This window comes from Hakea prostrata, chromosome 3 (genome assembly GCF_041222555.1).
Source record: "Hakea prostrata isolate BN-2017 chromosome 3, UWA_Hpros_2, whole genome shotgun sequence".
NCBI classification, from domain to species: Eukaryota; Viridiplantae; Streptophyta; class Magnoliopsida; order Proteales; family Proteaceae; genus Hakea; species Hakea prostrata.
The window spans coordinates 7,608,099-7,620,511 of record NC_142602.1 but is presented as its reverse complement, the minus strand read 5'-3'; the positions used below and the strand labels follow the sequence as shown (position 1 = coordinate 7,620,511).

General features: G+C 35.2%; 1 long non-coding RNA gene across 4 annotated transcripts; it reads left to right on the top strand.

The window, feature by feature from the left end:
- Nucleotides 1–2,260: 2,260 nt before the first annotated feature.
- LOC149020514 (uncharacterized) lies at nt 2,261–7,039 on the top strand. Of its 4 annotated transcripts, none has more exons than XR_016172212.1 (5): nt 2,261–3,039; nt 3,203–3,283; nt 5,388–5,472; nt 5,621–5,736; nt 6,409–7,039. It is a non-coding gene; the product is annotated as an uncharacterized LOC149020514 (long non-coding RNA). The 4 variants fall into 4 exon arrangements; XR_016172211.1 differs by having other exon boundaries at nt 5,388–5,499; XR_016172209.1 differs by having other exon boundaries at nt 5,388–5,736.
- Nucleotides 7,040–12,413: the final 5,374 nt, after the last annotated feature.

Sequence of the window (12,413 nt, the reverse complement as noted above, 5' to 3'; positions counted from 1 at the left end):
CGTCTCTAATCTCATGTATAGTCTCTTTTTTTATTAATATTATCAGCTACTTCTTTATTTAAAAAAAAAAAGTGTGGAATATGCCAATTATAATTCAAATCATTCGCCATTGTGGAAAAGAACCAAAAGAAATTGGGTTGGGCTGTAATTTGTGAATAAATGAATTGATTTATAGATCAAGTTTAACATTACAGATCAATGCCTAATTTGGTATATGCGTATAGCCTTAACGATTTAAAGATCATGCTTCACATTTTTTATAGGGCAAAAAAATAGGAAAATTGGATAATATAGATTCCCAAAAAATTGAATGAGATACCCCTCCCTAGTATAAAAATTAAATGATCTTTTGGTTGAGTTGCAGCATCGTTGCAAAATGGAAAGATCTAAGAACATCAAAACCTCCAACGTAAGGTATTAGAATAAGGTTTAAAATCGAGTAGGAGTTAAGGTTGTTGGATTTTTGTTTTTAAAATAAAATTAGAATATAATATAATATATCATTTATATAAATTTCAAAACATTAAAACTCTATCTCCCTTGTTTTGTTTTAGGACTTTTGTTTGATTCTCACTCTATAGGATTCTTCTGGATGTATAGATTACAATTAAAGGGTTTTGGCAATTTCGGTATATATATATTAGGTAATTTAATTTACCATATGTGTTTACTGTTTAATCCCACATCGGATGGAACTAATGATTATATCATTTATATATACATTTATAGCTCCTAAGTGGGGTATATGCTGGATAGAGAGTTAAGTGTAGATCATGCACATGCACTGAGCTTGACCGATTGAAAGTCATGGAAGTGATAACCTATTTCAAACTCCCAATTCTTTATCTTTTATTTATTTATTTTTATTTTTTTAAGCATAAAAGATGAAAAGATGGGGAAAAGTGGCATGTTTTTTTGTTCATTTTGAAGTATAAGAAAGACTATTAGTTTCGCATGAGTACTGTATGAGAAAAGTATTGCCTGTTAAAACAATAATGTCATTTGACGACTTTCTTCTCTATTTCTTATTCTTGTTGGCTTTGGGCAATTAATAATTAAACCACAAACATATCACTTAAAGTATGATTTTCATTTTTTTTTTTATTTTTCTAAAATCATATATAACCTAAAAGAATAGGTTTAGTATGGTCTACAAAAATACTTTCATTTTGCTGTGTCACTTTCCCCCCAAATTACATATGCATATTTATTGTAGCATTCTAACAAACATAATCCTTCATGTCATGGTACTCACATTCATTAATCAACCTGTTGCTTTTGTAATCTTGATAGAATCACTTAAACAAAGTAGAGATAGACTTTTGTCAATAGAGCTATCACAACTAGTGATATAGAAAAGTCACAGGTAAAAGAAATAGCCTATTTGCGATGTAGGCATAAATTTATTCACAATATCTCACTCTTTAAGAATTGCATTTAAAAGAATATAGAGTATTGGGTATTGCCCTTTTCATAGAGACTATCAAATAGATCATTAGTATAAATCACACTGAATCACTTCCATCGTATAAAGAAAATCGACAAACTTGTGTTATTAACTATAGAAGGATTATTGTGGCCTATTCCGGATGATCAACTAGAATGAGCAATGGAATCTTTCCATAATGAAACTTTCAAGTTTCGAAGTACCGAGGAATGAGATAGAGTGGGGACCAAAATTTTGAATGCAATCCTCCATTTAAGGAAATAAATTGGTTCATAATTATAGTTTTCTTAATTAACTTTACTACTATGGGATTAATATCAAGTATTTAGGATCCAAAAAAAAAACCTTAAAATCCAGGCCAATATTAGATCACATGAGCTATAGATTTTAGAACAAATATACATGATGGGTCCCGTAGGTAGGGAAGTTGCCTATAATTTGGCCCAGTCTATAATGGGTTGGCCCGGATCTTGAGTCTGTTTTGGGGTTGGGTGAGATGGTGGTTGTGTGGGATGAGTGGTGGTGGTGGTGTTGTTTGGAACATTGAAGTCATGAGGTCACATGGAATTGTTTGTCTATTTTGAATGATAAGGAGATGAAGGCACGATAGGTGAGTTGTTTGTGGTTTGCTCATCTATAGACTTCCTTCAAACCCTCGTGTCTCTATCAATAGGTTTGTCAACCCATCTTTATCATTATCTTAATTGATTAACCATATCATGTGTTGCTTTATTCACATTCATTTTCATGAGAATGACTTGTGATGGGGCTTTTTCTTCACCGTTTTAGACCCCAACCCAACAGGGCAACAGAGCAAGGACAACTCCATGGAAGTGATAGGGAAATGACAATTTTTTTTAACAAGCCAGCTTGAAAGTCATGATTTCGTACTTATGAAGTGTTGATCTTTATTAATTGAACCAGCCCGATTGAAAATGAGATTAGTAATTGACAAAGAATAAAAAATTAGATTGATGAGTCTTATCAATTTGAAGAAAAACCGATAATGTTTCAGATTTAAAGAGACTCACGAGATTAATTTCAACTTTATGAAAACCAGTCACAGTGAAAGAAAAGGATAGATGATGAAAAAAATTGTATCTGGTTCTGCATCCTGAATTACAACACAGGGATTGCAGTTGTAGTGGCAGTCGACTCAGTTCTGCCATGGATTACGGCTACGGCAATAAATTAAATTCGCTGTGGGGTGCTTTCTTTCCATTAAGACTACCTTGGAGGAAGTCAGGAAGACTTCGAAGGTCAAGTCATCCCCTTCGATAAGCTTGTCAACATTCAGTCCTTTTATACCCTTTGTTCCTGAAGTTTAGGGTTTTGTATTTGGTTGCTTTGTATTCCCTGAAATACATCACCTGGGTGTTATTTTCCCATGTTCTATGCGATTGAATAAGTAGTTTGATCAGCACAAGAAGGGTTCCAACTTCCAAGACGGGTTGTCATCGAAAACATTTGGCCTTTGAAGCCGAACTATATAAGGAATTCACCCAACTAAGTCAAGCCGAGGGATTCTCGTGATTTGAAAAATGTGTTGTCGAACTCCCTAGGCTTCAGGCAAGGAAGGACGCTGCTATAAGGTAATTGGATTTTAATCGTATGATTCAGATGCTATGTTTGATTATTCTGTCGCTTTCTCGGCACCCATACATTCTCTTAAGAACCCCTTCCTCCCTAACACAGACACACACACAGAGACACATACAAAAGAAAAAGAGATATTATTTATTAGTTGAATTGCAGGCAAGCAGAGCTAGAGGCTGTGAGGATTGGGGTTGGAGTTAACAGTGAGGCCCAGAGGGTGTTTGATGCATTGTCTAAGACGTAAGTACTGACCTTTTTTCATGTGAAATTTTATTTTTGGATAAAATAAAAGTTTTTAAGAAGAAGAAAGTGGAAGAAGTAGGCAAGGGATACATGATAATACCCAGTACAAATAAGATCAATTAAAAGAAAAATAAGAGAGAAACACAAAACTAATAAATGGTGACAAACTAAGTATTTTGAAATTGTTGATAGCCGCTCGTTACTCTTTTGACAATGCATGTGCTTAGTTTGTCTTTGGCTCTGGGGAATTTTGGCATCTTGAATGTTTCAAGATGTTGGAAAGGTGAAATTCAGAGTGTATGTTGGTTGAGAACGTTTGGTGTTGATTGATGGAATGACTGTCAAGGGTGTGACAACAGAAGAAAAGGAAAATGGGAGTGGCACTAAGAAGTTGCAATGCTCAGTGAACCACCATGACTAATTATTTATGACTTATAATAGTTGCGGAAGAGATGAGGTTGATAGTCTAAGATCCAACGACTTGTAGCCAACCATTTTTCCTTTTCCTTTGCCCTACTGGTTGCAGTAGTCTAATCTCACTAGTCTGGGAATTCTGTAGCATGACTGGTGTTTAAAATTTAAATTTCAGTAGGATGCTCTTTAGGTGTATAAGGTTCCATTGTGATGGTCCGGACTGGTTTCTGTCTTGCTAAATGGCTATTCAAGCAAAATTGGTCTTCACCAATAACAGCATAATCACTTCTCATGTGATGTTCTTGAATCCCATGCTCATTTGTTTGTAAGGGTCCTCATTGCCAGATATTTGTCAGTTTTAGCAAGATTTTGTTCACATCAGAGTGATGGGTTATTATCCTTCTTCACCCTATGTGCACTTCACGCTCTAGTGTCTTTGCTGCATTCAGTCTAGCACTTTGACAACCTATTAACAATTCTGAGTGATGGGTTATTATCCTCCTTCACCCTATGTGCACTTCACGCTTTAGTGTCTTGCTGCATTCAGTCTAGCACTTTGACAACCCGTTAACAATTCTTTTGTTCATGGTGCTTAGTGCTTCTTAATTGTCTCTTTATTCACAATAATCAGTTTTAAATCATTGATCTGGTGAGCAAATACTTCAGAATTGAATTTTCATCTTTTAATCCTTTTCTGATTCCCTCTTCATTTGTCATGGTCTTGATCGTATACTTGTTTGTGCATACGGATCCATGCACTAAAAATTTGTCAGCATTACTAGTAAGAACTCATTAATATGGACAAAAAATGCTGCATCTGTAGTAACACATGTTTCAGTGCTCTAACCCTTATTCTGTTTAGTTTTTGTGTCAATGAGCTGCCCATTGACAGATTATTTTTTTGAAACTTTATTCTGCCCATTGAGTTGGTTTTACAGACCTTAGATTTTCTTTTTGTGGGGGGTGGGGTGTTTGGCCTAATATTTTCACCCATAAAGTGCCAACAATGTCAGTATGTAGGATTAGCAGTTCAATTCAGCGTTTGAATTAGATCAGGATAATTAGGTAGTATTCTATCTTTAGTTTATTTAATTTATTGAGTGAATTAGAGTGATTAAGAATCCTTTATGAATCAAATTAGGAATACTTCTCACATTAATTAGAGATGATTTGAACAAAGAATATGAATTTTTTTTTCAAGAGTTTTTGGTGTTGTTGAGCAGTGCCTATTGGATTGATAACCCAAACCTTATCTCCTCTCTTTCTCCCTCTCCCATGAATATCAATCTCATCTCTCTTGGCCCTCTTCCATTAATCTGATGTCTTCTTTAACAACCCACTTGCATCCTGTGTCTCAGATTTAATTATTTTGTCTGCTGGCATGTGACATCCTTAATCCTGGTAGTTCATATTGCATCATTAGAGCATTTAATATCATCTACTGACCCTTTTATGATCCGTTTCTTCTGTTAACATTGCCTTCTCACAAATTTCTTGGATTATCTTTCAAACCTGGCCATTTGGAGTTGACACTTACTGTTAAATACTCTGTTTTGTATTATATTAAATTTACATCCTTACTTTCATTGGCATATTTTCTTGCTGACCATTCATATTCATTGATCATGCTCCTGGTTCACTGGGACAATACTGTCATTGTAGTGATGAATGGAGTTTGTGTTAGCAGTCCATATCTCAATGAAAATGTAATTGGTGGGAATCCAGCCTCCAACGATCGAGTGAAGAAAGTGGTAATTAACATTGCTGGTCAGGTGATGTGCTTGAATTTTACAAAAGTGGTAATTAGCAGTCAATGTTTCTGATTGTGCTTGAATTTAACAAATTTACTTCAATTTTCAGTGCTTGAATATACAAATTTAGTTCAATTTTCAGTTGGGTTTTTCACTCATGTTTTTGCAGATTTACTATGAAAGAAAGAGGTCACATGCTTGTGGTCCAAGCCAGCGATACTTTATCCTTTCCATAGTGCTGCATTGTGCTTGATGCCCATTTATTCCAGTCATTGGTGCACTGAGGTATGTGCTATGCTGACTGTTGCTTGGAAACAAGTTCTGCTGGACGAGGGGAGAGCATTAGAGTGACTTTGTTATCTGACTCTCTACCTTATACTAGCCAAGATAATGTTAAAAGAAAACTAGAAGAAAAAAAAAGAAAAAGAAAATTGAATATTGGATCCCTTTTTCTTTTTCTTTTTCCCCTCTCTTGGAGGTTGTTTTACTCCCTCTACCCAGAATTCTTATTTCCCCAGTTTGTTGTTGACTTGTCAATTGATCTAGATTCGGCCATTGTCTAGACTGTTTGTGGATGAAAAGTTTACTGTGGTACATCTTCAACAGTTGCTGGAGTAGCTATTTACCTCTGTTTAATTTAGGATTTGTTTCCACTTTGTACAAATACTTTTAGTGTGATTTATCATGTTGCTTTCAGGTATGATAGTGAGGACTGAGTACCAGGAACATAATTTCTTCTTAAAGGTTTTTATTTTTTATTTTCTGAAAAATTGAAAACTCTTCTTAATGTTATTGAGAGTTTAGGAAGAAGCTGTTTCTCTTTATCTGGAGTCTAGATTATTAGTCAGTGACTCTTGCTTTTGGATTTATGGAAGCTATGAAAAACCTATTTTGGGAAGAAAATAAGGCATTAATAGCATTAATGAACTCTCTAATTTGACTTTGGGATTTCCACAGGCGTCCCCTCTTCAGAGGATAATCCTGAGCTTGGTCTTGTTCCAGCCTGATGGTCCTTTGTGAACAAGGATGATGACTTGCTGACGAGGTGCCGGAACATCGAGTCTTGACTTCCACTTTGAGGTGGAGCAGCAAGTAAATGGCACTTCTTTCAACTTGTTTGTTCAATGGAACTGCAGGTGTGTGGAAAATTAAGGCACTTGAGGACTCAGGAGGTTGGATTGAGAAAACCATTATTGAAGATATAGATTTTGCGTTTCAGGCTCACTTGAATGGGTGGGAGTTCACCTTCCCCAATGATGTTAGGGTTCTCTGTCAATTTCCAGTGACTTGTGAAGGTTACAATAAACAAAGGCATCACTGGCATCCGGATCCAGTGCAGCTCTTTCAATCATGTCTTCCCAATGTGGTCACCTCTAAGGTTATTCTCAGTTGACATTGCTACAATTCTCTGAGGCTATGAGATTGATCTTGATAGATTGTTCTTGGCTAACTTTGATATTATTTTGGTGCAATGTGTGTTTCAAGGAACATCATTCCTTGTTGGGATTGGGTTGACCTGATTGGAGAACAGATGCAATGGGATTAGAGTAAAAATTTCCATTTAAATCCACAAATGTTTATTAACAAAATGGGCCGACTGTCCTTGTATTTGACCCAGTTGAGTTGGGCTATGCAAGAATGAGCCCAATCAGGCTCATTAGTTGCCAAGTCAAACCCCAAAAGGTCCTGATTGTTTGAGACACTTTTTCTTCTCTTTTCTTTCCCAAGTGGGGACTGGGGAGATGCTGCCCGTGGAACTTAAGTCAAACTTGACAGTTTTCTTGATAAGTGTTAAAGCCATGGATTGAAATTGGAAAGCATATCATTGCTTTACTTTGTGGGACCAACTGCATTGGGCCTTGGGACGCATGGGAGCTGGTCAGCTGGGTTCATCTTAGCCCAACTTGAGTTGAATCCTTTCTTCGTGGGTGAAGGGAAAGTACCCGGTCTTAAATGTAATTTGCAAGAAAGATGGGGACATTGAAAGAAAGAAAGCGGGTCTCCCATCCTTGGTTTTCGATAAAGCGCTCCCTTTTCATGGTTTTGAACTTTTGATGCGAACGATACCAGTAGAGGGGAAGAAACTAAGAAGGCTTCACTCCGTAAAGTATTTCTGACTTTCTGAACCACATTTTACAGTGAAGACTGAAGAGTTTCCAGCGATTTTTACCGAGAACCTCAAAAGCAGAGAAGCAATTTCTTAGGTATCATGAGGATTCTGTTAGTCATATGGCTCTCTCAAAGCTAAAATTGGTACGGTAGGGTACCAAATTTCAAACCTCATATAGTTATATCCAAATCGTACCATATAAAATATATATGGTACGGTGTGAAAACAATGATTCAATATAAAATCTATATAAGAAAAATAGTACGTGTCGGTTTAGTATATGATACGATATAATTTTGGTATATAAAAACTCATTCTTATAATCTTCTTCATTTATGACTAAAGAGTGTTTATTGTGTAATATAGTTTTTTAGTTAACATTTTAACTGTTGAGATTTACAATATATGAAGAACGAATAATAATATCTAAGTTTTTTTAATTTAAAATTTATTTTTCTTTTTCTCTTATCAACTGGGCCCAACCAATGAGTAATGTCAAGATTGACTAGGCCTTAAATTTGGCCTAACCCAATCTAGATTAATAAGGGTGTGAAATTTGGTATTGTTTTGATATACGACAATTTGGTATGGCATTTGGTACATACAGATGGTATGCTAACTAAAACCAAAACCATAGTCTATGGTACTAAATTCCAAAAAACAATTTCGATACATACCGTATGTCCAAACCTAATTTGAAAATGGCGTGGTTCAGTACAGTAAGACGGTATTGATAGACAATTGACACCCTTACTCAAAGCATGGATCAATTTAATTGAAATTCAATTTTTTAGCATTTTGAATCTGAATCCAACAAAATCATTTTACTCATCACCATCACCAAGATCCACTAATTAAGCAAAACCAAAACCAAATATGAGATTAAATTGTTCTATTTCCAAATTCAGATTTAAAATTATATCATGTTTATATATTTGGTGCATGATAGATGATTTATGGCAAATGTTAAACCAAATATATATTATAATTCATTTATTTTTCTTTAAAGAAAGTAGAATGAAACGGTTTCCAATGTAATTTAGGTCAAAGGGAATTTGTATGTCATTATCAAATTATTGATTTGAAAAGGATATCTATCATCTATGTGATCTCACAGTTTCACATTTTTTAAATAAAATAAATGAAGTTAAAAAGAAAAAACAAAGTTTTAGCTTTTTGTTACAGAGAATTTAAGAAAAAATCTCTAGTCTCTATGAACATTGAAAATGACATATATGTGACTTCGTAATGGATTCCTTGTAACCATTACTTTCTCTTTAGGTTTCTTTTCTTTTCATGTGAAAATGAAATATTTTAAAACTTTTTTGTTGTTTTGTGGTACAAAGGAATTTATACATATAAAACAAGAAGAAAAAGGGGATTAGAATCATATATGTGATATTTTCTTTAAGAAATGTTAGAACTGTTGATCATTGCCTCAACATAAAATTATTTTCAAGAAAAGCTTCTAAACATAGTTGATCACTAATCAATGTTCTTCTAATATTCTCTCACAAGTCTCAATCGAGGTGGATGTTGCTGTGTGATGAATCTAGTGCATGCATGCATGGGGGAAGGTTTTAGTGCAATTGTTTGAGTAGAAAATGGGAGCTTAGTTGGTCCAATTAGGCTAAAATACTTATAATCAAGGGATTAACCATTTAGGTATTGGTCGACAGAATAAATAAGTTTAACAAATTAATATTGGGATTTTTTTTTTGGGTGCTAATCAATCATTTTTTTTGAAAGAAAAACCTTTGGGATAAGTACAATCTGTTGCATCAAAATACAAATACCAATTGTATGAGAAGGGGGATAGAAGTGGCTACTAAAGAAGATTGATTAGAAGCTGCAAAAGAAGCTAATCTATCAGCAACAATATTTCATTCTCTTAAAGTGTGAGTGAATTTAATAAAATCAAATTATTTCTTCATCAAGTGGATGTCCTCTAATATATGCTTGATACTCTATGATTCTGCCGATTCCCTATGATTGATCAGATGGATTATTGTTTCATTGTCTCCTTCAAATATCACTTTCTTGAGATTATATGAGATTGCAATTTGTGTAGCTTTTTTCATTGCTTTAGCTTCAGCTTGTAGAGCTTTGGAGTTGCCACAAGGAAAGGCGAAACCAAGCATGAATTGACTCAGGTGATCTCGGGCAACTCCTCCGATCCTAGCTTTAAAGCTGCCATTTGGATTCTTCCTTGATGAACCATCCATGTTGAACTTGATGTAGTCTCTTGGTGGGGAAATCCAACGAATATTGTTTCTTCTCTTTATGCCTTTATCTCCACGAGTTGATGAGTGGTGATATTCAACATTCAAAGACAAAGCAAGCCACCACGCTTGTTTTTGAGTTTTGTATGATTCACCATGGGTTGCCTTGTTGAAAGAGGACCATATAATCCAAAGTGTAGTTAAGTGAAGTGTTAGAGCTTGACCTTCCATCGAATGCTTTTTTTCTGAAGTTATCCATTTGGATATTTGCTCAACAATATTTGAATTGTGATTCCACCAACAGATTTTGAAATATCTCCACAGCTATGTTGCATAATTACATTTGAAAAAGATATGGTTAAGATCATGGAAAGAAATTTCGGAGAAATTCGCCAGTTTCGCCATAAGGGGAAATAAAAAATGCACCGAAACCCGATATTACAACCTTTCGCCGGAAAATCAACCATGTCCTACCAAGATTTTCCGGCGAAACCACATCCTCATCCTTCCAGATCATTGCTGGAGAAGAAGAAAAAGAATGAAAAAGAGAAAGAAACAGAAATAGCAGTGGCAATGTTGTCGGAGAAGAAGAAGAAAGAAAGAGAGAAATAAAAAAGAAACACAGCTGCCGGCCATGGTGTAGAACTGAAGTAGAAAGAGAGAAAGAAATAAATAGAAGTGAGAACTGAAGTAGGAATGTAAGAGCGAATCCAACGATATCGCCGGTCATGGTGTCAGCAAAATCTCGCCGAGATTTCGCCGTTTCACCCAGTTCTTCGCCCGGCGAACCGGGCGAAACGAACGAAAAATCGTTCCATGGTTAAGATGAACATTTTTAGTTGAACACAGGGAACAAATATCAATAACTTTACATCCTCTGTTTTTCAAAAGATTGGGAGTAGGAAGCTATTAGCAAAAAAAAAATAATAAAGAGAAGGAGGCGCAAGAAGGAAGGTCCACAGGTTTTTGTATTAAGTGGGCCCTCAGGCGGATATGGATCGTTTTGGGAGAAGGTGTGTAAAGGAGTGACAGCAGCATGCATGATGTTCTTTTGTTCTTCTTTCCCTTGGAAACCCTGCTTTCCCTTCCCTCCTCTGCCCTTTTGCCTTTTTAGTTTGTCTTCATTAATTCCAAACCCTAATCATTGGTAAACCACGTTTCTGCGTTGATTTGGCCTCTTAAACAAGTTTCGGATTTCCTTCATCTGTAGGAATTGGTTAGGGTCCTTTTTAAGCATCATTAATCATATTTAAATATGGTAATTACATTATTAATCTTCTCTTAATAGTTAATACATGAGTCGATCCATGTGAAGATGACCGGACAAAAGTGTTACCTGAACATTAATTTAAAGTTTTGCTAAAATTATTGACAATCATCAGAGTTTTTGTTATTTTTCTTTATTCCATTTTAGACTAACATTATATTAGAGATTTTCACCTAATTTTTATCATTAACTAACTAATGTATTATGAAGTGACCTGCAATGAAATGTCATCGACCGGTTCTGCACTAAATCTCCCTCTTGCTCCTCAAGTGCAAAAGGCTTTTCAGCCAATTAAAAAAGAATCTAAGCATTTGATATCTCTACAACCTTTTTTTTCTTTTCTTCTTCTTCTTCCCTTCGAAGTATCATTATCAAACTAATTATAAAGATTAAGGGCAGCCCCATAAACGGAAAGTAGGGTGGGGACTGGGGAGAGTGTGGAAGGATATATGTTTGAACTCAATATCTCTTTGTATTTACTGTCTTTATATATGAGACCTTCACCAGTATATCATAAGCACACGTAAAATTATTACTTCAAATTCTATTACATACCCATGTATGCATATTTATATATTTATTATACAACTTCTAATTTATTGCCACCTGACATATTTGGGATTTTGTTAAACTTGGCATTGAAGTAAGAAACATTGTTCATCTTTATAAAAAAAATATCCTTTCCTTCAAGTACACCTAAAGTAAATGGGTTCAGCCCTAATGTAGACTTGCATGATTTTCAGTCATTATGCTGTTCGAAATTAATACTCGATCAATTTGTGGTTTAGTTTTCATACGCAATTATATCGGTTTCGATACCAAAAGGCCGAAACTCCCTATTCAAAGAAGGGGGGCGGGGGAGGCAGAAGAAATGGGTTTGTGCATGTGAATTTTTCCTTTTTGTAAGATGTGCATGTGGTTGGTAGATAAATTTCCCATAAATTAATTGTTCAAAAATTAAATGGAGCAACCCAAATGAGTCCTTATTTATGCGGGAATAGTGCATCTGGTTATGGGATTTTGACTTCTTAATGGTTTTAGATAAAATCCGTGTACGCAAGAAGTATATTCTCTTTCCAGTACCCTCCATATTAAAAGCATTGAGAAATTCAAATCTATATTGTTGTAAAGTTTTCATCGACGTCAAAAAGCAAATCTCCATCTCAAAAGATTAGCATGATCGACGATGAACACAGAAAAGGACCAAAGGAAATAAATGGAACCAGAGAAGTGACAGAACGTAGCAAAGACTAATCAGAAGTGTTTGCTTTGCCTTGCCTTGCCTGTATTAAGATAATTACCATCAGTGTTCATCAGTCGATGTATACCTAACGCTGTGGACCCTCAAGTGGATTGATAGAGT